We start from the raw sequence: 25,534 nt of genomic DNA on the forward strand, positions 1-25,534 counted from the left end.
CCGTGTCACTCAAGCGGCCGGGCCCTGGCACGGAGGCTCGCTCCCCTCCCCGAGAGCCCCGAGGGCGGCCCGAGGGGACGGGGGCTGCCCGGGCAGCGGCGAGCCCCGGCCGGCCTCCGCCCCCTCCTCTCCGCCCGCCCCTCTCCCCGCTTTGAATTCCTTGCCACCGAGCTGAATAAAAGTGGTTGTTGTAAATTGAATTAGTGCCTGATTAATCTGCTCCCGGGCCTGCTAGCCCAGCGGGGCGTCTTTGGCAATGCAACCGCCTTCCCTGCAGGGCAGCGGGGCTCCGCAGCTTCCCTGCCCCCATCGCTCCCCCCGGACCCCCCCAGCCGCCCCCCCAGCCCCGCCGCTCCCGGGATTTGTTAACTCTTCCCCGGGAAGCGGCCCCTCCGCCCCGCTCCCGGCCCTCCATCGCCGTGTGCGGATGGGGATCCCCGGGCCGGGGCTGGCGGTCCGGTCCCTCTGGTCCCACCCGGGCCACGCAGGGACTCGGCCACCGTCCGGCACTCCCGGGACACTCACGGGCAGTGCGGGATCCCCCAGCCCCGCAGAAAGCTTTAACCCCACTCCCGAATCCCGGCCCGGTTTGCAGAATTGGGATGGGGGCTGTGTGCTCCCGTCCAGCTCTGGGAGGGCGCCTCAGGCAGGGAGGGGAAATTTTGGACTGAACTGTCCCGGGCCGTGTGGCCAGGCCGGGACAGAGGCCCGGGGAAGCCCCGGGACATCTCCGGCCGTGCGGGCTCTCCCAGCAGGGATGGAATCCCCAGCTCGGAGCCCCAAGTTCGGGCCCGCAGAGCCCCGCAGGTTCCTGCCATCAGCATCTCTCTCGGTTTGTGACCCCTCCGTTTTTCCTTCGGCCACGCGTGCCCGGGACCAGCTGCTGCCGAGGGTTCCTGTCCGCCCGTGCCCGGGGCTGTGGAGGGACAGGGACAGGGACAGGGACAGGGACAGGGACACGGACAGGGACAGGGACCGGGACCGGGACAGCTCCCGAGCCCGGAGGGACGCGCGGGGCCCGCTCGGGGCGCAGCAGGTGCCGCTGCCGGGACCCTCGGGGGAAAGGTGCGGGTTTGGCTCCGGTAGCTCCGAACCCTCCCGGAGCCTCTCGCCGGCCCGACCGCGGCCCGGGAATGTCCCCAGCGCTGAAATGTCAGCGTTTCTTCAAAATCCTTCAGGGTTTCTGAAGGTCGCCCGGCCGCCCCTAGAAGCCCGCACGGACCTTCACCGCCTCACAGCAAAAATTGGGGCGAATGTAAGGAAAGGTGGCCCCGCGGAGCTACCCCGCAAAGCCGAGATGCTCCTAATGCCATTAGCAGGGTGTTAATTTAACAACCGGCCGGCGCTGCCGGGCGCGGGGCTCCGCTGCCCGCCGGGCTCCCGGGGCTGCGGCCCTCGCCTTCCTCCTGCCCTTCTCGCTGCGTTTATTCGGAGTTTCACAACCCCCGGGGTTTGGAATGGCTCTTGCGGTCATTAACGTGATTTACTGAGGCTTTCTCCTCTAATTACCTCGCCCTCGAGCTATCAAACGCATGTAAGCAGCTCCGCGGGGACCGAGGCACGGCTCGAGGCCCGGCCCGAGCCTGCCGGACCCTTCGGGGCCGGGGCTGTCCCGGGAGCAGGGGACGGGGCATGCCCGGGGAACCGGCCGTGCCCGCCACGGATCGCCCCCACCGCGAATTCGATTTTCCTGTCAGGAATCACCAGCCAGCCCGGCCCTGCCCGGCCCCGGGAGGGATCCTTGCCCGAGTCAGCCCCGCTGAGATGCCGGAACATCTCCGGTGCCTGCACCGGGAACGAAACACCGCTGGGACCGCATCGGGCATCATCTCCGGTCCCTGCCCGGTCCCGCGTGCGGCCCGGGGGCTGAGCGAGCCGGGCCGGGCCGGGCCGGGCCGGGGCAGAGCGGAGCCTCCCCGCTCCCCCGCGTTTGTCCCGGGAGAAGCCCCGGGGACGGAGAACCGGGAAGGGTTTGATTTCAGCCGCGCCGGGGACAGCGGGAAAGGCGGCCCCGGCGCTCGGAGCCTGTTTTAAAAGTCAAATGGCTTCGGGTGCCGGAGCTCGTCCTCCTCGCCGGGAACAATGCGCTGCTCCTCGCCCACCTCCCCCTGCACCGCCCGGGCTGCAGAAGGGAGGGGGAAGCCCGAGCGGCTCCTCTCCTCCTCGGCTCTCGGGGGGCCGTTCCCGGCGGGACCGGGAGCGGCTGGAAAGGCAGAGAAGACCCGGGTTGAAATAATCAGGAGCGATTTATTCCCCTGGAGTGACAGTTCTTTTGAGCAGTTGCCGAATGGCAGTTTCTGTCTTTCTGAAAGCTTTTCTTCCAGATTCTGTTCAGATTAGGCTGGGGAGATGAATGAGGCCATTATCCAGCCCAGTAGCTATTCTGAAATGCCAAATTAATTACCAAGGGCTAAATCAAGGCGATGGGGGCTGGAGGGGAGAGGGGGGAGGCGGTTTGAGGTGTGAAAATATCTCCGCGATCTTTCAAACACGGCCGCGGCGGGCTGCCCGGGCTGCTCGCCTCAAACCCCCCAAACCTCGCCCCGCACGCCCGGGGGCAGCGGCGGCCGGAGCGACCGAGGAGAGGCCGCGGGTCCCGCTCCGCTTCCCCCGGCCCGGCTCCGCACGACCCCTCCCTCACCTCGGGCAGCGCGGGGCCGAACCGGGGCCGAACCGGGGCCGAACCTGGGCCGAACCGGGGCCGCTCAGGGCTCCGGGGGCCCCCCGGCAGTCCCGGTGCCAGGGACTCTCCGTGACCCCGTGCCGGTCCCGCAGCGCCGGAGCAGCGGCCCCGCTGTCCCAGACCCGTTTGCGGAGTTCCTCGGCAGCGGAGCGAGCCCGGGGCGTCCCCGAATTCCCGCAGCCCCCAAGACCGCCTCGGGGATGCGACAATGATCCCCAGGTCGCGTCTTTGCAGTGAGAGAGGGAAGGGGAGGGCAAGGGGTTGTGCAGGGATGCTGATCCAAAACTTGGTTCGCGCTGCTTGGCTTGGGGGTCATGGAAAAACCTCGGAGAAAGGGAGAAAGTCCGGCTCCAGGGGAATTGGGGAAGAAGGCACCGCTGGCTCTCCCCGGCCTGATGTCTCTCTGCCAGCACAGATGACAACATTTGCACATGACATTTAATCCTCTACCCTAAAGCTCTGTGGCTCCCGGCAGGCAGTTATTGTTATTATTGTCGCTCTAATATTTACGCTTTGCTCCCAAACAAGTGTAATTTCCCCGATCGCTTTGTAGCTCCTTGGCCCCTAATCCAGTTTTCTCTTCAGTTCCCGGGAGACCACACCTCTGGCTCCTCTCATTCACAGGAAAAAGGGAAAAAAAGAAATAAAAAGAATGGAAGGAATTTTTCATTAAAAAATAACGTTTAGGAAACAGCGGGTCAAGCCTGACTCTCAGTTTTGGACACGAGGCTGATGCCGAATCCCCTGCAAATGCCCACGGTCCCCGAGGGACATCCAGGCTCAGCCTGGGCAGCAGCGACAGCAGAGCCAGGCAAGACTTCTCCTCGCACCAGACAGTCCTTGCAAAGGAGGAATAAGCTCCTCGGAGATTTCCCAGGGGCTGAGAAGTGGGCTGGAGAAGGAATCAAGCCTTTAATGTAAATTGGCCGTGGCTGGCAGAGACCACTGAACACTGGGCTATTCAGCATCTCTGTGAACCTCTAATGATCAACTCGGTTTTCAATTATACACCCACAATTGCCACCAAGTGAGATAAGCCTCCGGAATACTATATTTCCTCTTGCAAAATGTTTTCTTTAGGGCAGGCAGGCTGGGAAGCCGAGTGAGTAATATTTGATTTATTTTCAGCAGAGCTGGGACGCGCAGCAGCCAGGAGAGCTCCCGGCCCGAGCAGGAGCCAGGCTTGGCCCGGGCGGCCCAGGCGCTCCGGGAACCCGCAGGTGGATCCAGCGGCTGCGGCTCCCAGATATTCCAGGAAAACAGGGGCGCTCCTGGGCGCCGACGCTGCCAAACCCTTTGATTTATTTGTGTGCTTCCCTACAGAAAAAAACAGGGGGAACATCCCCAGGGAACATCCCTGCGTGGTTCTTAGCCCAAATTTCAGGGATCTGCAGGACTCTGCTGCCAGCCTGAGGGGTGGGAGAGGTGGGGTGAAGGAAACAGGTTTGGGGTTGGAGGAGATTTCTGTATAAATATTGCTGGGGATCTGTGTGGAGAGGGAGGGATGGGGACATCCAGTTTATTCAGTAAAATGTTTAATTCAGAGAGACTTCGCTGAGCTTTTGGTGGCACTCTGCAGATCTTGTTTTTAGATTATCAAAGCACCCACCTGGATCTCAGGGGACCTGAAGCAACTGCAGGGCTTCCTGTCCACTCCTTAGGACTATTCCCTTTCTATCCAGCACTTGTGGGTCTGGCTGGCAGAGGAGCACCGCAGCAATTCACAAATCCCCACCCCCAGGACCCAAGAGACCACGCAGCCCAGGTGCCACGGAGGCTTTTGGGGACTCTGAGCATCCCTGTCCCGAAGCCCTGGCCCCACACCACATTCTGCACACCAGTTTGGTGTCCCCACTCGGCTGCCCCTCCCTTGGCACCGCCTGCCAGGAGCTCGGGAGTGCTGGGCACCGTGAGCTGCTCCTCTGGGAGGAAACCAGCCTTGACTGAGGGCCATCCACGGCCGGGGGTGGATCACAGCAAGCAGAGCCTTTTCCTCCTGACACTCAGAGAAAATCGATCCCTTCACCCAGCGCCTCGAGGAGCTCCCTCTGTCACATAATTAACTCTTCTGCAGCACTCCTCAGCGACAGTGGGCTGGTGGGACCCAGCCCCGACTGCAGCCGGGGCAGCCCCGGGCCGGGCTCTGCCTCAGCACTGCAGATGAAGGGGCCCTTTTGTTGCTTCCTTTGTTTAGAAGTAATAAAAAGAAATAAATTCCAGAAAGCATCCTGTTCCCCGAGGGAAGGAGCGGGGGATTTGTAGGGCTTGAGCCAGCAAAGCTGGGGAGGGGCAAAGGGGGTGATGCAGCAGCCCCATCCAGGCTTTGGGTTTGCATCTTCCTTAAGGGAAGTGTCCTCTGGGTATCAGACGGGGCAGGGCGAGTGCGGGGGCCTTCCCGGCCCCCAAAACCAGGGGTGCTGGGAGCGAGCCCTGGCCCAGCCCCGAGCAGAGCCCTGCCATCTTTCCAGACCTTCCCCAGGGCGCTGCGCAGCGTTCGGGCTCCTTTTGGCAGCCATCCTAACCTAATTCTAATTAAGGATGTATTAAGCGGGGATGAAGTGGCCCTCGAGTGGCTCTAACCCTCCAAAGGAGCTGGGGGAGAGGCGGCGGGAGCGGCTCCGGCCGGGGCTTGGGGATGGGGCCGCAGCCCCATGGGAGGAACCTTCCCGTGCCCCCTCCCGGGACACAGAGCCCTCATCCCGCCCCATGCCCGGGCTGGGCTCGTCAGAGCCACCCCTGAGTGTGCTGGGTCATCAGAGCCATCCCTGAGTGTGCTGTGTCACCAGAGCCACCCCTGCCAGGGCTGTGTCACACAGTGCCACCCCTACCTGTGCTGGGTCATCAGTGCCATCCCTGCCCGTGCTGGATCACCAGAGCCACCCCTGCCAGTGCTGTGTCACACAGTGCCACCCCTGCCAGTGCTGTGTCACCAGAGCCATCCCTGCCCGTGCTGGGTCACCAGAGCCACCCCTGCCTGTGCTGGGTCACCAGAGCCACCCCTGAGTGTGCTGGGTCACCAGAGCCACACCTGCCAGTGTTGTGTCACACAGTGCCACCCCTGCCTGTGCTGGGTCACCAGAGCCACCCCTGCCCGTGCTGGGTCACCAGAGCCATCCCTGCCCGTGCTGGGTTCACGCAGTGCCATCCCTGCCTGTGCTGGGTCACCAGAGCCACACCTGCCAGTGTTGTGTCACACAGTGCCACCCCTGCCTGTGCTGGGTCACACAGTGCCATCCCTGCCCGTGCTGTGTCACCAGAGCCATCCCTGCCCGTGCTGGACCCATCAGTGCCACCCCTGCCGGTGCCGGGCTCAGCTCCGCGGCTCTGTCTCGGCGCTCTGTCCGTCCTTCCAGCCGTCACCGGTGCCATTCACCGGCGTGGGGGTGCCAGGGGGCACAGGTGGGTCTGAGCGAGCAGAGCACGGCTCCCTCTGCGTGCCGGGGGTCCGCAGCGCCCCAGCCCAGCCGGGACCCCCAGCCCGGCCCCGCGGGCTGGAGCAGAGCGGGGCCCGCAGCCTTGGAGAGCTCCCCGTGCTCACGGCAGGAAAGGCAGCTCGCAATTTCAGCCGGGGGCGGCTGCAGGTCTCGCTCAGAGCTACCTGTGCCCACCTGGGCACCTCCGCGTGTCCTGCCCGCCCTGCTGCCCCCAAAGGAGCACTGAGGAGGGGCTGCCCCGGCCCGGCTCGGTCCTGCTTCCAGCCTCTTCTCTTTGCCTTGGCTGAGATCTTTGTCCCGTTTTCCCCCCTTACCCGAGGGCGAGATGAGCCCTGTGCACAAACCCCGCTTTCTGCTCCCGGCTGAGGTGGGCACAGCACCCGGGCGCCTGCAGAGGACGCGGGTTTGTCACCCGGGTAAGGAGCAGGGCCAATGTCCCTCTCCCGGTCCGGCTGACCCCAAGGCGCATCTGCAGCGGATTTGCACGGGGTGATTGCTCTCCCTCATTTAAGTCGGGGAAAAGGAAATTCGCGGGGAGCAGCGATCCACAGGAGCTCACCCTGAGCCCTGCTGCCATCTGCTGGGGTCCAGCGCCGAGCCCGGGATGGGGATGGATGGCTCGTGGGACCCCTCCAGGGGCTGGAAGGGGAGAGGAGCCCCGTCCTTCTTTCTGGGGATCCTCTCCAGCTGCAGCCTCTCTTGGGAGCAAAACCTCCCGAGAGGCCAAACAGCCCCAGGTGTCCCCGCTGAGGATCTTGGCTGTGCCTTGCTCCTCTGGGATGTCCCTTGCTGAAACATTCCAGCCCCTGAAGGCAGAGCCCAGCTCCTGAGGGGTGAAGGACTCTGGTTTCTACTCAGATTTCAGATTTACACCTGATTTACACCTCGGCCCTCATACAATGTGCCCCAGAAGTGGAGGGGCAGTGGCAGTGAGGGGGTGGGACACGGTGCTGGGTGCAGGGCTGTGCCCTGGGCAAGGAGAACATGCTGCAGCTGCTCTGGCCTCACAGCCCAGGGACGCGGCCACCTCCACCCCTGGCTGTGCGACTGCCGGGGACGTGTCCAGCTGTCCCCGGGCCCGGGGGAGCCCAGCACGGGCCCAGAGTGCAGCCAGCTCCAGGGACTGCCCAGATTTACTCATTTTTGCCCGGATTTATTCCTTTTTGCCCGGATTTATTCCTTTTTGCTCAGATTTATTAATTTTTGCCCAGATTTATTATTTTTTCGCCCAGGTTTATTCAGGGCCATCAGGAGTTGGAGTGATGTGGGCACAGCCGGGCTGGCAGTGCCCAGAGCGAGCTTTGAGCAGGGTGGATTGCTGAGGAGCTCCCCAGGAGCTGTGCTGCTCTGGGAAGGGAAGGTGCTGCTGGCTCTGGAGACTCTGAGGTGCCCAGACAGAGGGCTGAGGACCACCACAGCCACAGCCAGCACGGCACCCAGGGAGTTTCAGCACTCCCATCGTCCCGGGGGGCTGCCAGAGGTAGGGCGCTCCTGGCCAGAGTTTTCCAGGGGTTCCTGCTAGGTGCACAAGGCGGGCTGAGCGCCCCCGGGGATGCTGAACCCGCTCCGTCAGTGCAGTTCCCCGGCAGGACACAGGGTGGAAACCTCAGCCCGCGGGAGAGCCGCTCCCAGCCCGGCTCTTCCCAGCGCTCTGCGCCATTTTTGCTCAGAGTTATTCCTTTTTGCTCAGATTTATTCCTTTTTGCCCAGATTTATTATTTTTTTGCCCAGGTTTATTCAGGGCCATCAGGAGCTGGAGTGATGTGGGCACAGCCGGGCTGGCAGTGCCCAGAGCGAGCTTTGAGCAGGGTGGATTGCTGAGGAGCTCCCCAGGAGCTGTGCTGCTCTGGGAAGGGAAGGTGCTGCTGGCTCTGGAGACTCTGAGGTGCCCAGACAGAGGGCTGAGGACCACCACAGCCACAGCCAGCACGGCAGCCAGGGAATTTCAGCACTCCCATCGTCCCGGGGGGCTGCCAGAGGCAGGGCGCTCCTGGCCAGAGTTTTCCAGGGGTTCCTGCTAGGTGCACAGGGCGGGCTGAGCGCCCCCGGGGATGCTGAACCCGCTCCGTCAGTGCAGTTCCCCGGCAGGACACAGGGTGGAAACCTCAGCCCGCGGGAGAGCCGCTCCCAGCCCGGCTCTTCCCAGCGCTCTGCGCCTTCCCGGGGCTCCTCGCTCCGCCCGGTCCCGGACAGGGATCGGGCAGGAATCCCCTGCTGGCAGGGCAGGGAGCTCAGAGGGCTCCAGCCTCGGCTGAACGCCGCCCGAAGGAGGAGCCGGGGCTGAGCGAAGAGCTGGGAATGCCCAGATAGGGGCAGATCAGACTCAGCTGCCGAAAATGGGACAGCGCTGGAGCCCTCCCAGCCCAGAACTGGCCAGAAAACCTTTGACACCTCAGCAGACTGGGTCATGTAAAGTTCTGTTGTCTCCTCCTCCCTGGGAGGTGGAAGGGGAAGGTCTGGGGTCAGATCTGCCCGCAGCGAGGGCTCTGCCCCAGTTTCATTTCTCAAGGGCTGCAGAAGAGACTGTCAGGATCCTCTGAGTGTGCTCTGAGAAATGAAAAACACAACTTGTGGGGAAAACCAGAGACAAGAAGGTTCCCTTTTCAGTGACGCTGCTTCCCCTTCCCTCCGAGGGACAGGAGGTGGGGGAGGCGGAGAGCTGCCCTGCCGGGGTGGATCCCCATCCTGGGGGAACTCAGGGACAGGGAAGCAGCGGGCTCACCTGCAGCCTGTGCAGCCCCAGCAGCCCACGGCAGCCCCGGGGCTGTGTAAGGACAGGTCAGCCATCCCAAAGCTGCTGGAAACCCTCCCTTGGGCACCAGCAGCACCCCAGGGAGATGGGGTGCAGCCTGCAGAGCTCGGCCTCAGTGCAGAGCTGGTGACTTCATGGCATTCTGGGGGCTGAAATGCTCCATTCCCAGCGCGGGGCTGGGCTGGAGTTGCAGTTCCAGGGAGTGTGTCTGGGTGTGGAGCAGAGGGAATGGCAACGAGACTGTAATGAACTGAACTTCAGTGTAAGGTGAACTTCGGTGTCCAAGGCCAGCTTGGACAGGACTTGGAGCACCTTGCTCAGTTGAAGGTGTCCCTTCACCTGCCAGCAGTTTGGGACAAGATCGGCTTTAAGGTCCTTTCCAACCCAACCCATTCTTTGACTCTGGGGTGTTCACAGAAGGTTGAAATGAGCTCATCAGAGCCCAGCCTCAGCTTCCTCCTCCTGCTGGGCTGGTCGGCAGCTCCAGGGGCAGGAACCGAGCTGGGATGTGCCGGAGCTGCCGGAGCTCCAAGGCCCGCCCTGGCTGGAGCTCCAAGAGCTTGGCATCATTGCTGGTGTCACCACAGCCACGCTCAGTGCTACCCCTCCTCCTGGGGGGGAGCCACTGGGGATGCCATTCCTGCTCTCTGTGTGACCCCAAAAGCCATCTGGGATCACTTCCCTCTGCCTGCTGTCACCCTGGTGTGGCACCAGCACCCCCAGGTTCCCCTGAACTCAGACCAGCCAGCAATGAGGAGGAACACAGCTCCGTGCTCCAGGGAGCTCCCAGGAGCACGCTGGTGTCAACATCCTTCAGAGGTGGCCCTGCTCCAGAGCCCTTTCCCCGAGTGGCTGTGTCAGCCTGGTGCCCCCGGGCACTGTTTGTCACCGCTGCAGCCCTGGCACGGCCCCTCCCTGCCCTCCTCCGCTTCCTTCCGCCGCCGCGAGCCCCCCCAGCCCATGTTTGGTAACTTCCTCAGCTGCCCCGGGCCCCCAGGAGCAAAACAAGGAGCTCCCAGTGCCCCAGGTGGGGAGGGAAGGGACAGGAGGGGACACGCTGTGGCCCCAGCAGCCAGAGGAGTTCGGCCTCTGTGCTTTGGCCCTTCAGACACCTCCCGGTGCCTCCAGCTCAGGGATCTGCCTGAGGAGCTGGGTCGGAAATGAGGAGGTGGGAATGGGGCAGAAGGGGTGGGAAAGGCCAGACTGGCACCCCAGAGTGGCACCCAGTGAAGAGCTCTGGCCAAGAGGAGCTGGGACACAAAGCTCTGCTGAGCACTTGGCTGTTCCCCAGGTCAGCACCCGGGGCAGGTGGCACCGTGACATCGCCACCTGACCTTCCTTGTCCCGCTATTTTTGCTGCCTCAGGATTTCTTCTGAACTGCTGGTGGCTGCTCAGCTGGCGAAGGCCGAGCCCATGTCCCTCTGCGGGGTTTCACCTGGCGCAGGTGACGTGGGCACCCGGGGCTCTTGTCCCACGTGCTTTGCACTGCGGGCGTTCGTCTCCGTGGGCCACCAATGAAAGGGGATTTCGGCTCTGACTGGGTCTGCTTTTTTTAAAATTCACTGGAATTTCACTGCCGAACCCACAGCTATTTTGGCCCCCGAGCAGGTTTCGACTCTCGGAGCGGCGGTGGCAGCGGTCACTCTCTTCGACAAACTGAGATCCGCAGGGGAACCCGCCCGGATTCCTGCCCCAGTGCCGGCCAGGCGGGACCCAGCCCTGAGCCCGGAGTGCAGGGGGCAGGAGTGGGGACAGGAGTGGGGCAGGGGACAGGACAGTGGGGCAGGAACCGGGGGGGACCGGCCTTTGCTCAGGAGCAGCCGCGGGGCAACAGGAAAAGGCCATTCCCAGGTGCCACCAGAGCAGCACGTCCCAGCCTGTGTCACCAGCCTGGGCTTGGCACTGGCACGGAGGGACTGAGGGCTTGTCCTGCAGAGGTGAGACATGGGGCAGTGCAGGGAGGGAAGGAAACATCACACACAGGAGGGAGGAATGGAGAGAGGGAGGGAGAAATGGAGAGGTGGATGGGGGGATGGATGGATGGATGGATGATGGATGGATGATGGATGGATGATGGATGGATAATGGATGGTGGATGGATGGAAAGAAGAAGAGATTGATGGAGAGAAGGGCAGATGGATGCACAGCAGGATGGTGGATGAATGCACTGAGGGATGAGGGGCAGAGTGGCAGAAGCAAGGGATAGAAGGAGGGGTGGATGAATGGAAGAGTGAAGGGTGGAAGGGGAAGTGGTGATGGTGGCACCATAGATGGGTCCATGGATGGATGGACAAGGGGATCCATGGATGACGGGCTGGATGAACGGCAGGGCGCTGGCAGCAAGGCAGGGAGAGAGGGATGGCTGGATGGATGGAGGGATGGCTGGAGGGAGGGACGCCCGGCGCGGAGCGGAGCCCGGCGAGAGCCCGGCGGGGCCGGCCGAGGATGGGCACGGAGCCCCGGCGGCAGCCGCCCCGCAGGTGGGAGACCGGGGGGGCCGGGATGGGGGCACCGGGCGCGAACCGAGCCCGGGGTGTCCCTGTGACCGGGGTGGGGGAACCGGGCACGCACCGAGCCCGGGGTGACCGGGGCGGGGGCTCCGTACACCCGTGCACACGGAGGAAGGGCTCCCTCGGTTCCCGGGTGTCCGTGCAACCCGCGGTCGGGACCCGGCGCGCTGGGCACCGCCGTGCCGGAGGGGGCAGTGCCCGTGGCTGGGGCTCGCTGTAACGGGGTAACAGGAGGGGGACAGAAAGCGGGGCCGTGCGGGGCTGGCGTGTGACTGGGGGCTGCCTCTCAGAGCCACCAGCGGGGTGTCACTGCCCGGGGTGGGGTTTCTCTGGCACCCTCGGGGGGTCCCCGCGTCTCCCTCGGGTGCCCCTGCAGCCCGTGGCCGGCCAGGAGGAGCCGGTGTCACGCCGCGGGTGGGGACGGCCCGGCTGTTGTGACTCATTTCGGGACTCTGTTTGTTTTTCTCCGCCTGGCCCCGCGGAGCTGCTGCTCGGGGCCAGGTGTGGGGCCCTGCCCGCCCCAGGGGACACCGTGCCGCCGCGGGGTCCCCGGGAAATGCCGGGGGCTCTCCGCTCCCCGGCCGGGGTTTTGGCAGGGCGGCAGTGACTCAGCCCGGTCACTGCAGCAGGAGCCCTTCCCCGAGGGGACCCAAAGGTCACCAGCAGTCGCCTGTCGCTCCCTCAGCCGGCTCTCCGCAGCCCCGGGGCCGGGGTGCAGCCCAGGGAAGGCTCAGCTTTGGCAACAGGATGTGGCTTGGGATGTGACAAGCTCGGCAGCGTCACCCCTCCCGCATCGGGGCTGGACAGGCGCCAGCCCCGAGCTGTGCCCGCGCTGCTCCTTGTCCCTGCCAGGAGCATCTTCCATCAGGTGCTCCTGTGCCTCCCAGTGGCACCAGTGCCACCCAGTCAGTGCCCGGCCCGGCTCCGCCAGAGCATGGCGAGCTGCTGTGGAGGTGTGAGCCCTGAGGGAGAAAAAGGCTCTGCTGATTCAAATCACTAACGAAAGCGGGAGAAAAGAGCTTTCAGCTCTTTGTTTTCATGTTTGTGACAACCTGGCTGCTGTCCCCAGCACCCGGAGCTTTGCTCAGGGCTGGTTTCGGGCCGTGCTGCTCCCGGGGCAGCGAAACTGCTCAGGCAGCTGCAGCCTGGTGCTGCTCCTGCTGCTTGCCCTGGTGCTGAGCAGCTGCAATTTGTTTGGTTTTACTGTTCAGGTCAATTTTCTAAATCTCGGTCCACTGCAAGCTCCAGGGGTTATGCAGGATGCCAGGGCTTTACTTTTCCTGCTGTCAGAAAGGTCTCTTGGTTTGGTGTTTGTGTTTTGCTCTTGTTCAAAGCACAAACTCGGACGGAGTTGTGAAGTGTTTCCAAAACCTGGCTGCAGAGTGGTTTGGAGCTCCGGGTGCTGCTCAGATTGGAGCTCAGACATAGAAAAGTGACAAGATAAGGAGGCAGAGCCGGGCTGTGGTGGTGGCAGTGGTTCTGTCCCTCTGTCACGGTGGCTGTGTGAGGCCAGAGGGCCCAGGTGATACGGGGGGTGCTCTGCAGCTTTCCGAGGGAAGGAGCTGGGCAGAGCCAGGTGAGCTGCAGCAGGAGCAGGGATGGGAGCCCAGTGCTCAGCCTTGCCGGGCCCTGTGAGGCCACCCCCGTCCTGCTCCACAGCTCTGCAGCCTGCTCAGGGCAGGGGAAAGGGCGTGAGACACCCTGGAGTGCTTCTTCAGGCAGAGAAAGGGGAGTGCTGCCTTGGCTGGGTGACGGCAGCCCCACACCTCGGGGCTGTAGGATGGTGCCGCTGGCTTCTCCCTCCTCAGGGCATCCAGCTGGCACAGGAACCAACCAGGAGTGGCCCCGAGCGCCTTCTTGCTGAGTGTGAAAATGAAGATGTGGGTTTTGCACCGAGAAAGAAGAACTGAGAGCAGTGGGAAGTGCTGGCAGCAAGGAGCAGGGCTGCTCCAGCAGGATGAGCTGCTGTGGCAGGGCGAGCTGCCCGTGCTGCAGCAGCCCCGGGGCTGGGGGCTGCCAGCACCAGTGCCCTGCCTCTGCTGGGGACCAGGGACAGCCAGCACGGCACGGGGACCTTGCCATGCTGCTGCTCGCCCTGGAGTAGTTTTGACTTCTCTTTCTTGGGTGCCCGCTGAGTGGGGCTGCCCAAATTTGCATTCTTATTCTGCGAGTGGAAAGTTGTGCCCGAGGGTGTCACTCAGGTGAGTGCCCCAGGTGCTTTTGAGCAGTGAGAAACTCCTTTTGTGCCTGAGCTCTGCTCCCAGCAGCGGTTTGAACTTCCAGGTGAGAGGATGGGGAGGGAGGACGAGGTTTGTATGGAAACTGTGCCCACAGCTCCCTGGGCATCGCAGTGCTGCCCGCATTGCTTTGCTGGTTCGGGCTGGAAATGTCAGTGCCTGCAGGAAATGGGAGCTGTGGGTGCAGTCCCTGCTCTCTCCTTTGCTCCGCTTCCCTCAGAGGCTCCGGGCTCCCCATCCTTGTCCCGTCTCTAATGTCGCTGTGAGGACAGGGTCCCACCCATCCAAAGCCATCACCAGGTGACACCTGCACCCCCAGGGCTGCCACACCTGGGCCGGGTCAGGGCTCTTTGGTGGCGGGGTGTGACCCAAGGGTGCTGCCGGGGGTCCGGAGGGAGGGCAGGAGCTGTCACGGCGCTGCCCTGGCGCCGAGCCCGGGGAGCCCCCGAGCGCCTTTCCCAGCGCGGGGACCCGGCCCCAGTCCCGTCCTTCTGATCCCTCTGGCCGCCAATTAGCACGACGTGAGAACTTGTCTCGCTGCTGACGCGCCCGTGTGACTCCTCAGATGCTTTAATTGCGGTGTTTTCGGCGGCCGGGCGCAGTGAAATGGTAATTGTTGTGATTGTGCGCCGCCGGGAGCTGGGAGATGCAGCTCTTTGGCGCAGCCTAATTAGGAAATAGGGACACTGTTGGGAATGGCTCTGCGATGTGATTTTCCTAATGAAAGCCGCTGAATAGGCAGCCTTGTAATGAAGAACAGCCTCGCAAGGGCACTGCCAATTGCTCTTCTCTAGTGTTAATTTTGTATTTCCTCCCCATTGTTTCTAATACCCTCTTGGAAAAGCTTGAAGATAAAATGCTTTATTTCCTTGCGCCTCGTATCCTGTTTGGCAAGCGGCGATTGGAGCATGTGCATCTGGAATACATGAGAAGCCAGGCAGGAGCTCCTTCAGCCGTGTTCATCTCTGATTTCAAGCTCTGCCACTGGAAAAAGAAATAAAAATAAAGCAACTTCAGCTAGCGGCTGATGGGCTGGCGCAGCGGGAAGGCCCGGCCGGGATGGCAGAGGTGTGGTATTATATTTTTATTTTCAGAGCCAGGTCTCATAAACTCTCAAAAGAATATATAATATACCCAAGGATAGCTAAGCTGTTCTTGGGGGCATAAAATGAGCAGCATGACTTCTGCTGCAGTGTTAGAAACAAAAAGGTTTAATAAAAGGCAAAATAACAAACAGAAAAACCTGAGCCAGGTGCAGAGGTCTGCTCCTGGTAAAAAACACCTCACAAAAGCCCCTAATTCCTTTGTTGTCTTCTTTTTCTACCTGATTGTTCAAGCAGGACTTTTCAGCTTCTATCCAATTAGCTGCCCTTAAGTTTTAGGTGAATCCCTGAAGTCCTATAAGGTAGCTTCTCATATAATAGTTGAGAGAAACTTCTAAGCCTCTTTCCTTTTCTAGAGAACAAGCGATAGTTTTGTCAGTCTGTCACAGAGAGCACACTCGTGCAGCGCGGCAGGACAGACCCGGGCTGTGCACCTCGGCAGGGCGATGCTCCCGGGGTGCTTTGGAGCCCGGGCTGGGCTGGTTTCACTTCAGCTCCCCCAGCTCGCTCCCTGGCTCGGCGAGGCCGGGCCCGGGGGCCGGAGCTGCCGGGGCAGCTGTGGCTCAGCGCTCCCACCTGGGCTGCTCCTTCCCGGAACGGGGCCGGGGCCCGCGGTGCCCGGGCTGCCTCCCCACCTGTGCCAGCCGGGAAGGGCCCGCAGGTGGCTCTGCCCGGGTCAGGAGGGGATAGAGAGCGCGTCCTGGCTGCGTGGGGCACTGCCGTGGCGCTGTGACAGCTCTCGGTGACAATTGTCAGTGACTCTGTGCCGCAGGGGCTCTGCCTGTGTTTGTAAGAGATGGGGCTGGGCCTTGGCCTCCCCTCAAATCTGTTTCATTGCCCAAAACCCCCACAGCGCTTGGGCAGGGAGCAGCCTGGGTGCCCCCCGATGCTGCTGGTGCTGGTTCTGGGCGGGTGAAGCAGAAGTGAGCAGGGCTGGCACGAGCAGCCCGTGTGCTGGGTGCCAGGGACGGGGGGCACGGGCACCGGCCCTGGTCACGCCGCTGGTGGCTGCTCTGTCTGAGCAGGAAGGGCTCGGCTCGCCCGGCCTTGTGACTGCCCCCAGCCCCGGGGGAGGAATGGGCCGTGGCTGTGTGCCCTGCTGGAGGGTTTGAGTGCTCTCCCTGCCGTGCGTGCCAGTCCCGGCGCGGGGCATGGCTGTCACTGCTTTGGGAAAGGCGCGTTGCTCTGGGCCTGCAGGAGTGTTTTCCATCCCTTCCACATCCCTTCTTTGTTGTCTCAAATTAGGATGAAGCGCTTCCCCTTTCAGCTGCTTCCCCCGTGCTCTGTGTCTATTTAAACCCTCAGCCCAGAGGCTTCTCGGCAAACAAGCTCCCATCCTTTCAGGTGGCATTTCCCTTTTCTCATTGTTTCTGGCATGTGAAACTCAGCCAATTTTCTTCATTCTCGGTGTCCTTGTGTTGACAGAGCTCCTAAATGGGCACACACGGGTGTGCAGCTGTCTGGGGACTCGCAGCATCTCCCAGGTGTGCTTTGCAGTGGGAATGAGGGAATTCCAGCCCGGGAGAGATCCCTGCTGCTCCTCATCCAGCTCTGGGGTCCTACCTGAGGCCTCCCTGGATCAGTTAGTGGGGTTGCAATCAAGCCAACAAGGTTAATGTTCCCCGAGGGCTGCTCATTAACTGGGGATGGTCCCCAGGCTGCTCGGGTCCCCATGCCAGGGGCTGCTCCCTTGGGGAGCTCCAGCCTGTGCAGCAATGCTCCCACTTCTGTGCCCAGAGCCTGGGAACTCCATGGCCCTGAGCCGCCAGATCCCAGTGATGGCTTTAGAAGTGATGGAGGATATTGAGTGTTAAATGACATCCCACCTGCTCCAGGTGAGTTAAGCACTGTCCCACCTGCTCCAGGTGAGAGTTAAACACTGTCCCACCTGCTCCAGGTGAGTTAAACACTGTCCCACCTGCTCCAGGTGAGTTAAACACCGTCCCACCTGCTCCAGGTGAGTTAAACACTGTCCCACCTGCTCCAGGTGGGTTAAACACTGTCCCACCTGCTCTAGGTGAATTAAACACTGTCCCACCTGTCCAGGTGAATTAAACACCGTCCCACCTGCTCCAGGTGAGTTAAACACTGTCCCTCCAGGTGGGCTCCAAGCAGGGCATCACCGTGAGGGTGGCGCTTTAGGCTGAAGGGGGCAGCCTTTGGAAATGCTGGTTTGGAAATGGGGCGTTCACAGTCAGTGTCAGCTCAGCTCCCAGGAGCAGGGCTGCGATGAAGGAGCCCTGTTTCTGCCCCTTTTGGGAGAAAAGCCCCTGTGCCAGGAGGCTCCAGCCCATCCTGGGAGCACCTGGGGGCTGGAAGTTACTGTGCTGACCCCCTGCTCCTGTGGTGGGTGCCTGGGGGGATTTGGGAGCTTGCTCTGAGGTCAGGGCTGTGCCAGCCTGGCTGGAGGCTCTTCAGAGTCGCTCCTGGTGTCACGTGTGGCTGTGGTGTCACCTCCAGATCAGTCCCTGAGCTGGGGAGAGGGGACGGGGAGTCACGGACGGGTTCATCACGTGGAGAAGGGAGCGCCTCTTGCCTTGTGTCCTCCGTGGATTTTCAAGGCCAGCCCAAAGGATGCCCAGCTCTGGGTCCCAGGCACGGCCAGCCCAGGGGCCCTGAGCTGCCTCACCGTGGTGGCACTGCCCCAGTGTCCCCAGTGCCACCCCTTCCCTTTGTGCTGCTGTGCCCTTGCCCTCTGCAGCTCTGGGGCACGGGCCTGGCCTCCAGCTGCCCAGGGTGGGCAGGGGCTGTGGGGAGCTCTCGGGCTCTGGGTGTGTTGTTCTCCCTCCCCAGGAGGGGCAGGTGCTGCCCTGGCTGCTGGAGGGCACTCGGGGGGTGCAGCCTGCTGGCCTTGGCCCCTGCTGGGGGTGCCCCCCTTGGCCCCTTTGGGGACCCCTGCCCTGCCCTGGCTGGGACAGGGGTGCTGTGCCTGTGCCACTCCTGGGGCTCGCAGCCTCCTGCCAGCTTTGGGACTCCCAGCCCCTCTGCCCTTGGCCTGGGGGTGACCGGGACAAACCCGTCCCTGCCATCTCCTGTCCCCGTGGTGCCGCAGCCAGCGGTGCTGGGAGGGATCTGAAGGGTTTGGGCAACCAAGCCAGGGACTGAAAAGGCTCCTGGATTCCCAGCAGGGCCTCCACAATGGCAGGAAGCAACTTCTAAAGCTTCCTTTGGATACACAGGGCCTTGGGGGAAAGATTTACTTGCTTGTTTATGCTGGAAGTTAATCTGTTTAGTGGGTTTGGCATTGGAGCTCGCAGAAAGCCCTCAGAAATGGTCACGCTGCTTGTTTGTAGGTTTGTCTCTCACTTGCTTTGTTTCACAGCTGGAGGAGTTAAGCAGAGCCAGGGCCAATTGAAATCTCACGTGTAAACTTGTTTTTCCAAACAGCCAGAAGGAATCGGGATCAGCTCCTGAGGGGGCTGCAAGGGGAGGGCAGTGGGGCAGGGCTTGGGGTCCCCTCTGGGAGGGACCCCTGGGCCACCTGGGATGGTCCCTGCCCCCGTTCAGGCTGGGAGATGTTTATGTACAGAAAACACCCACAGAGCCAGCCCTGCCCCCAGCCAGGGTAGGAGCCACAGGACATTGGTGGGGGACAGGAATCCTGGAAGGGCTTGGAGAGGCACGGGCAGGCTCGGGGGAGCACAGAACAGTGAAGAGCAGCTCTCCTGGCGTGGCAGCTCTGGTGCTTCCCCTGTGCTCTGAACCTGACAGTGCCACCCCCACGTGCCCTGGCACAGCGAGAAGGGATTTCCCAGGGATGACCAGAGAAGTTGGGGCAGCTGCTGGAGATGTGGGACACGGGGCTGTGCTGGGACCCTCCTGCCCCAAGCCCTTCCTTGGGGCACCTTCAGGGGCTCGTGGGAGGAGCCCAGCACTCCGTGTGTCCATGGACCCCAGGCCAGGTGTCCCTGAGGGTTTTGGGGGGTCTGCTGCTGAGCCTGGGCACAGCCGGGGTTCACCAGCTCCCCCTTGAGTGGCCACAGACCCCTCCCAGCAGGGACGTGCCCTCGTGCCCTGTCCCTTGTGCTCTGTCCTTCAGCTCCTGCTCAGCAGGAGCAGCTCAGGCTGTGCTGCACTTTGGGAAACGCCTTTTCTTCCCTAAATGATGCACTTGCTGAATTTTTTATTTTTCCCGCTGTGACACACAGGAACTCCTGTGCTGAGCTTCCACCTTCCCTAGGGAGGAGCCCTGGGGCTTCCATCCCACCCTGCTGGTGACACCCAGCTGCTGCCAGGCTGTCCCCAGCCCCCGTCCTCCTGGGATCTCACCTGGAGCCAGGAATTGCCTGTGATGTGGGTGGAACTTCACTGCGGTGACAATGACTGGTAGCGGCTAAAATTAACTCTTGCATCATGTGGCCAGGGGTTTTCAGAATTGCTGCCAGGAACAAGAGTATTTCCTCTCTGAAAACCGAGCTATAAAACTGGGCAGCTCTTACTCACATCAGATCTGTGTCATTTCTGTTGGCCTCGGGGTTTTTGAGGAGGAAAACCGAGGCTGAGTTTTGCCAAACTCCATGAGTTTGGGCCCCATGAGTGGGCAGGGTGGGGTGGGGTTGGCGATGTCCTGGGTGGCCTCTCCAGCCCCATTCCAGGCTGGCTGCTGGAGGCAATGGCTCCTGTCCCTGGACAGGCCCAGAGTCAGCACAGAGCTCCACAGCAGAGCAGAGACATGATGGGTGCTCCAAAGCCACTGCATCATTTATCGGTTTCCCTCTTGCTTGGACTCCATTGTTTTTTGGGGCTCAGGATGATAATCCTGAAGTGTTGTAAGGAACAGGACACCAGGAGTGTTGGCTGCTGGCCCTTGTGGGTTGTTGGCTGGGCAGAAGTTCACCAAGATTCAGGCTGGAGAGGGTCCCTGCCAACCCCAACCACGCCATGAATGAACTCCTGAGGGAGCACAGAGCACCTGGCCAGCCACAGCCAGCCCTGGAGAGCTTCCTTCAGCTGAATCCCTGCTGAGTTCAATGTTCTGCAGGGCAGCAGTGGCAGTTTCCTTCTCCAGCTGGTGCTGAGTGTGGACTTTGATCCCCCCGTGGTTTCTCCCTCTCTGAGCAGCTGTGCTCTGGGGAGTTTTTGGAGGGGAACTGGGTTTTCCTGCTGCATGCACTCCTCTGCAAGCCCCGAGGACTTGGTCCATCTCAGAAAGTCCATTTCCCCCTTGCTCAGGGATGGGAGCCCTCGGCTGTGGCAGACCTTGTGTGCTGCTCCCCCAGCGATCCCAACGAGGTGTGAATGCTGGGCCTTGGTTCGACCTTGTGCCTGCTAATTAAAGCGCTGTAATTGCAGAGCTCCTGGACAGTCCCTCTGAAAGCACCGCGGGTGCCTCGCTGCTGATGAGCTCCAGCAGGAGCTTGTAAATAGTGAGTGTGCTGTGGCCTGAGCCACTTCTGGTGTGCTGCAGAAAGCTTCTGCTAACGGGGCTCAGCCCCTGGGCAGGGGAGGCAGGAGACCTTTCCCTCCAAACGGGGATGGCGTTTCCCTCGTGGCAGCAGACACGCAGGCTTTGGTGGCTGCAGGGACGGGAGGGATGGCTGAGCTCCTCCAGGTGGAGAGCAGAGCGCTCCTGCCAAGCAAAGGGGCAGCCTCTGGTGGTGGGAACAGCCTTTCCTTTGGATCTGGCAGCAGCTGGTGGGGATGGAGCTGTTCCTTCAGGTGGGCAGGAGCAGCTCCAGGCACACTCGGGGATGGAGGGGCTCTCCTGGCTCTGCCCCTGCCCAGCCCCAACCTGGGGGGAGCTGACCCCTCAGGCAGGGGGGGAAGGCCCAGGGCTGCCCCAGCCCAGCTTGCCCACCTGTGCCATCCTTTAGGGCAGCCCAGAGTCCCTGGAGCTGCTCTCTGTGTCCCTGCCCAGCCCTCTGTGTGCCCTGCCGGGGGCTCTGGCAGCCAGGGGCAGCCTGGTCCTTTCTGCCCAGGTCGTTTCTGTGTGGGCTTTATTTCTGTGCTTTCTGCCCAGGTCGTTTCTGTGTAAACTTTATTTCTGTGCTTTCTGCCCGGGTTATTTCTGTGTAAACTTTATTTCTGTCCTTTCTGCTCTGTCATTTCTGTGTAAACTTTATTTCTGTGCTTTCTGCCCCGTCATTTCTGTGTGGGCTCTATTTCTGTGCTTTCTTGCTCTGGCCTGTTGATGTTCCTGGAACTGCTTGCCCCAGGCCAGGGCCCTGTGCAGTGCCAGCCCTGCAGCGTGGCCACAGCTGCCCCTCGGATGTGGCAGGAGCCTGAAATCCTCTCCAGGAGAGGAAAGGGTGCCACAACTTCCCCCCGGCCCTGAGCACTTCTCCTTTTGGCGCAGCACACGGAAGGTGGGGTAAGAAGAGCTCTGAAATTGCAGAAGTGGGGGTTGCTCTTGGAGACCGTGTCCAGCCTCGGGCTGGGGAGGGGGATCCGTGCGGGGATGGGTTTGGGGCTCAGCTCCTGGCCTGGGGCTTGCTGCTCAGCTGGGCAGGGTTGGGGTGGCAGGAGAGCAGAGCGTGGGGGCTGCGGGCTCTGCAGGCTCCGGGGAGTTCCCTTCTCCCGTTTTTCCAGCCTCGGGAAGCACCATCCCGTGGGTTGGGCTGGATCTCACACAATGCTGCTGCTCTCCACAGAACATTCCCACCTTGGGATGAGTGTGGTGGGGAGGCAGAGCCCTGAGCCCGAGCTCTGCTCCTGGGGATGCTCTCGGCCGCTCCCACCGCGGCTGCCGGGCTTTTGGCTGGAATTTTCTTTGAGCTCATTTGATTACCGAGCCCTATGTGCTCAGCACTGGGGCAAAACATCCCAGGGAAAGTAGCTTATGCAAAAACACCCAGAGCCAGTGCATTTCCAGAGACACCGAGGACTTTCCAAGGTCACACCACAGACTCTGAGCCTGGGAACAGCTCCCCAGGACAGCTGAGGGGGGAGAGGAGGAGTTGGACCTGTGGGGGAGAGCAGCAGCACTTTGGGACGTGCTGTGGATGACTGGGGGGGTCACCTTGTCCCTGCAGGCTCTGGGGTCCCACAGCAGCAGCTCCCTGCAGCCTGGGCTGGGCTGGGGCTCCTGCTGCAGCCTGGGGCCTGGGAGGGAGAGGAGCATCCCCAGCCAGGGGAGCAGCCCAGCTCTGCTCCTGCCGGGCCAGGTGTGCTCCAGCTGCTCACAGGGGCTGCAGGGAAAGCTGGGAGCGTGCGGGGAGAGGAGAGGAGAGGAGAGGAGGTGCCAGAAAAAGAAAGTGTCTGTGAGGGCTGGCAGTGGGCACGGGCAGAGCAGAGCTGTCCTGAGTGGCACCAGAGCCGCCGCAGCCCCTCTGTGCTCTGCCCACACCTCCAGGGGTGGCCCTGGCACCTTGGGTGAGTTTCCTCTTCCCTCAGCTCTTCCCAACCCTTTCTCCTGCCAAGGGCACAGTGGAGCAGCAGATCCGTGGCTGGGGCCAGAGCCAGGAGGATGGGATGGGATGGGATGGGATGGGATGGGATGGGATGGGATGGGATGGGATGGGATAATGGGATGGGGTGGGGTGGGATGAAGGATCAGTCAGCAGCAGTAGGGGACAATTGTTGGATCCCTTTGATGCAGATTTAACCCAAATCTCTTGGTCCTGCCTGGGCCCCTCAGAGCTGAGTGCTCCTCTGCCAGGTGATGCCTTGTTCTGGGGGTGAGGAGCTCTTCCAGCTTGGGGGTATCCAAAGCCCTGTGTTTTAGAGTTTGTGGGGATTTTCCCTCCCCCAGCTCCATCTGTGAGGGCCGTGCTCGGGACCAGCCCTTTGAAGGCCTAATTGCAATTATGAATCTTTCCCTGTTCCCGGGTCTCCCCTAATTGGCTTCCTGTGGAAGCGGGGCTGCAGTTCTGTGGGGAGCTCTGTGCCCTGCCTGGGGAAGGCGAGCCCTGCCCGCTGCTGTGCCCAGATGCTCACAAGGGTGGCATTATAGCGAGCCTAAGCTGATTTACATGCTTGCATTTGCAAAGTGCTAATCTGGTGGGATGGTTTTTCTTTCCCCCTCCTCTCCTTTTCTTTTCAGGCCCCTCTAATCTCCTGCTCTCCCTGCCAGGTTCCCAGCTCCTCTGGCTGGAATAGGCCCCAGCTAAATCCTTTATCTGTCTGTTTGGCAGCCCTGGGTGCAGTAGTTAGCAAACGAGTGACACTTTTCCTGCCTCATTAATTAGATTTACTGAGCTGAGTGCTTGCTGCAGCAGCAAGGCTCCGGACACAAGGCAGTTCTGTATTTTGTTTCTGAGAAATTTGGGATTAAAAAAAAAAAAAGAAAAAGAAAACAAACCAGTTCCAGGGCAGTTCTGGTCCCAGTGGTCAAATCCACAGCTCCCCTGCTTGCACTGCTGCTGGGAACACGTGGTGTTCTCGTGTGCAGCTTTATTTCTGCAATTTGCTGCTGCATGGGCAGTTCTGGCTGTGTGTCATTGTTTTGCTGCTCAGAGACTTTGAGGATGGGTGGCTGGGTGCCCGTGGCAGGATATCTTGGTTAAGGCAAGTGGTTCTTGTGGGTTAGAAATAACCTCGGTGTAGAATTAAGTTGTTTTGTTAAAAAAAATGCTTTTTTGGCATGTCCTGCTCTGCCTGCCAGGTTTACAAAAGGGATTGGGAAGGTTACAGTAGGAGATAAAAGTGAGAGGATGAAAGAAAAGTCCCTTTGCAGCTGAGTGCTGAGCAGGAGCCTCGGCCGCTCCTGCTGGAGGGGAAACTGAGGCACAGAGAGGTCTCCGCCAGCTCTGGGCTTCGATCGTGGACTCGTGGCTCCCTCTGGGAGCACTGGACAGCACCAGCTCGTGTTGTCCTGGTGCAGGGCTGAGCACTCCGGGAGGGTGACGAGGGCCGGGGTTCGTCCCCCCCTCCCAGGCGCTGGGACCCCCGGGATGCTCCCGGTGCTGCTGAGTCACAGATGGAGCCGGGGCGGGGAAAAACCCAACAGCTCTTGGAAACACGGAGCTTCAGCTGACCCCAGCCGGGAGAGCTCCTCACCGCAGAGCACCGCGGGCAAGAGCTGATTTCAGTTTGGGGTGCGATGCCCAGGAGCGGAGCGCCGGCACAGCAGGAGCCGCGGCGCTGCCCGGCCGTGCGGGCACGGGGCTGGGGACCAGAGCACAAACACCGCGAGGGTTCCCGGGGCTGGCACCGAGGGCTCTCAGCGCCTGGGCTCACCCGGAGCTGAGCTCCGCCGGGACAGCGACCGCCGCTAATTGGCGGCCGCTAATAGCGCGGGGGCCAGGCCGGGTAATTAGCCGGGTCTTTGCACCTCCCGTGTGAATTTGGGGAGTGCGGGACATTCCCGAGGGCTTCCCGGGAGGTGACCCCGTCAGCTCCGGGGCTTTGATCCCCGCCGGAGCCAGCAGCTCGGCAGAACAGCCCCGCAGCTGGATTGAGCGGCCGTCTGGAGCCAAAAAGCGCAGGAATAAGGCGAGGTGTCCCCGGAGGTGAGTGGGAAGGGGAAGGAGCTGCTGCCAGCCCGGCGGTGCCGAGGTGGGAGGTGGGGATGTGCCGGGAGCATCACCACGCTGGCAGTGACCTCCCCTGGCTCAGCCTGGGCTGCTTCTGTTCTAAAGTGATCAAATGTTTAAAAAAGCTCACCAGGCACCTCCCAGAAGCAGTGCCCAGGTGTGACCTGAGCTGCGAGGGCTGCGGTTAAAATAGGAGAGGTGGGAGAGCTGAGGCAAGCACGGATCGTTCTGGTGGCTGGAGCTCACAGCTCGGGGTTTAAGGTGCCCTCGGGTCCCAGAACGCCAGGGTGGGCCAGGCTGGAAGGGATCCCAGGGCCCATCTCCAGCCGGCCATCCAGAGCTCAGGGCACAGGGCTGTGTCCAGAACCTCTGGAATATCCCCGGGAGGAGACTCCAGCCCCTCTCTGGTCCCTGCCCAGGGCAGGAGCTGCTGAAGTCCCCACTCTGAGCCAGGTGTTTCACCTGCCCTCACACGGGTTAAAGCCTGTCCCTGGTCCCTGGAGACACGAGTGCTTCCAGAGGAGTGGGGATGAGTGCCTGAGAGCTCTGCAGACACAGAGCACTTGGAGCTCCAGGCTGGGATGTGCCAGGTGTTTCTCCCCACTCTGAGCCAGGTGTTTCACCTGCCCTCACACAGGTTAAAGCCTGTCCCTGGTCCCTGGAGACACGAGTGCTTCCAGAGGAGTGGGGATGAGTGCCTGAGAGCTGGAGCTCTGCAGAGCACTTGGAGCTCCAGGCTGGGATGTCTCAGGGATGCTGCAGGAGGGCAAAGCAGCACAGGAACGTCCTTGGGGCAGGTGAAACACCTGGGTGCCACTGCTCCCAGGGAGGGCTGGCCTGCTGGGGGCTTGCTCTTTGCCACGTGAATCTAAACTGGTGTGTGGAGCAAAACGTCTCTGTTGATCAGGAGCAAGAAGTTTCATTTTTTTCTGGCTTGATTTTTGCTTTTTGAATCACAGGCAGATGAGGGCAAACACTGTTTTGAAATGAGGAGTTGCAAGGTTTTGTTCTGACTCCTTGAGACTCTCCACGTTTCTCCTTGTGCACCCTCTGGGCAGATTGATTTTTTTGACATTCTCTCCATTCACTGAGGAATTCCCTCACCTCAGAACAGTTTCTCAGATTATTTTGTTCTTTTTGCTCAGCCTCTTGCAGCCCTGATTTTGCTCCTCCTGTGGCTCAGTTGGCTGCTTTGGTTGCACACCCCTGGGATGACTCAATCCTAAATTTGAGGTCCAGCATCTCCGTTATCACCAGGGCTGCTCCTGTGGAGGGACGTGGCAAAGGTGCCCCCTTGGCACTGGTTCATGGTGCTGGGACCCCCAGGGCCTTGTTGCACCTGGGGTGCTGTGGGTGCTGCTGCTGATGCCCCAGCAGCCTCCCTGTCCTTTACCAGCTGGA

The 25,534-nt window shown here is 61.5% G+C and overlaps 1 protein-coding gene across 1 annotated transcript in view; it reads left to right on the forward strand.

The window, feature by feature from the left end:
• Positions 1-11,265: 11,265 nt before the first annotated feature.
• Positions 11,266-25,534, forward strand: part of PIK3R5 (phosphoinositide-3-kinase regulatory subunit 5) — a 40,323-nt gene continuing 26,054 nt past the window's right edge. The window contains exon 1 of the mRNA XM_039703737.1: positions 11,266-11,350. The gene's annotated coding sequence lies outside the window, so the exon portion shown is untranslated. The remainder of the gene's footprint in view (positions 11,351-25,534) is intronic.

The sequence above is a fragment of the Passer montanus genome, unplaced genomic scaffold (assembly GCF_014805655.1).
Source record: "Passer montanus isolate IOZ18808 unplaced genomic scaffold, ASM1480565v1 scaffold168, whole genome shotgun sequence".
NCBI lineage: Eukaryota > Metazoa > Chordata > Aves > Passeriformes > Passeridae > Passer > Passer montanus.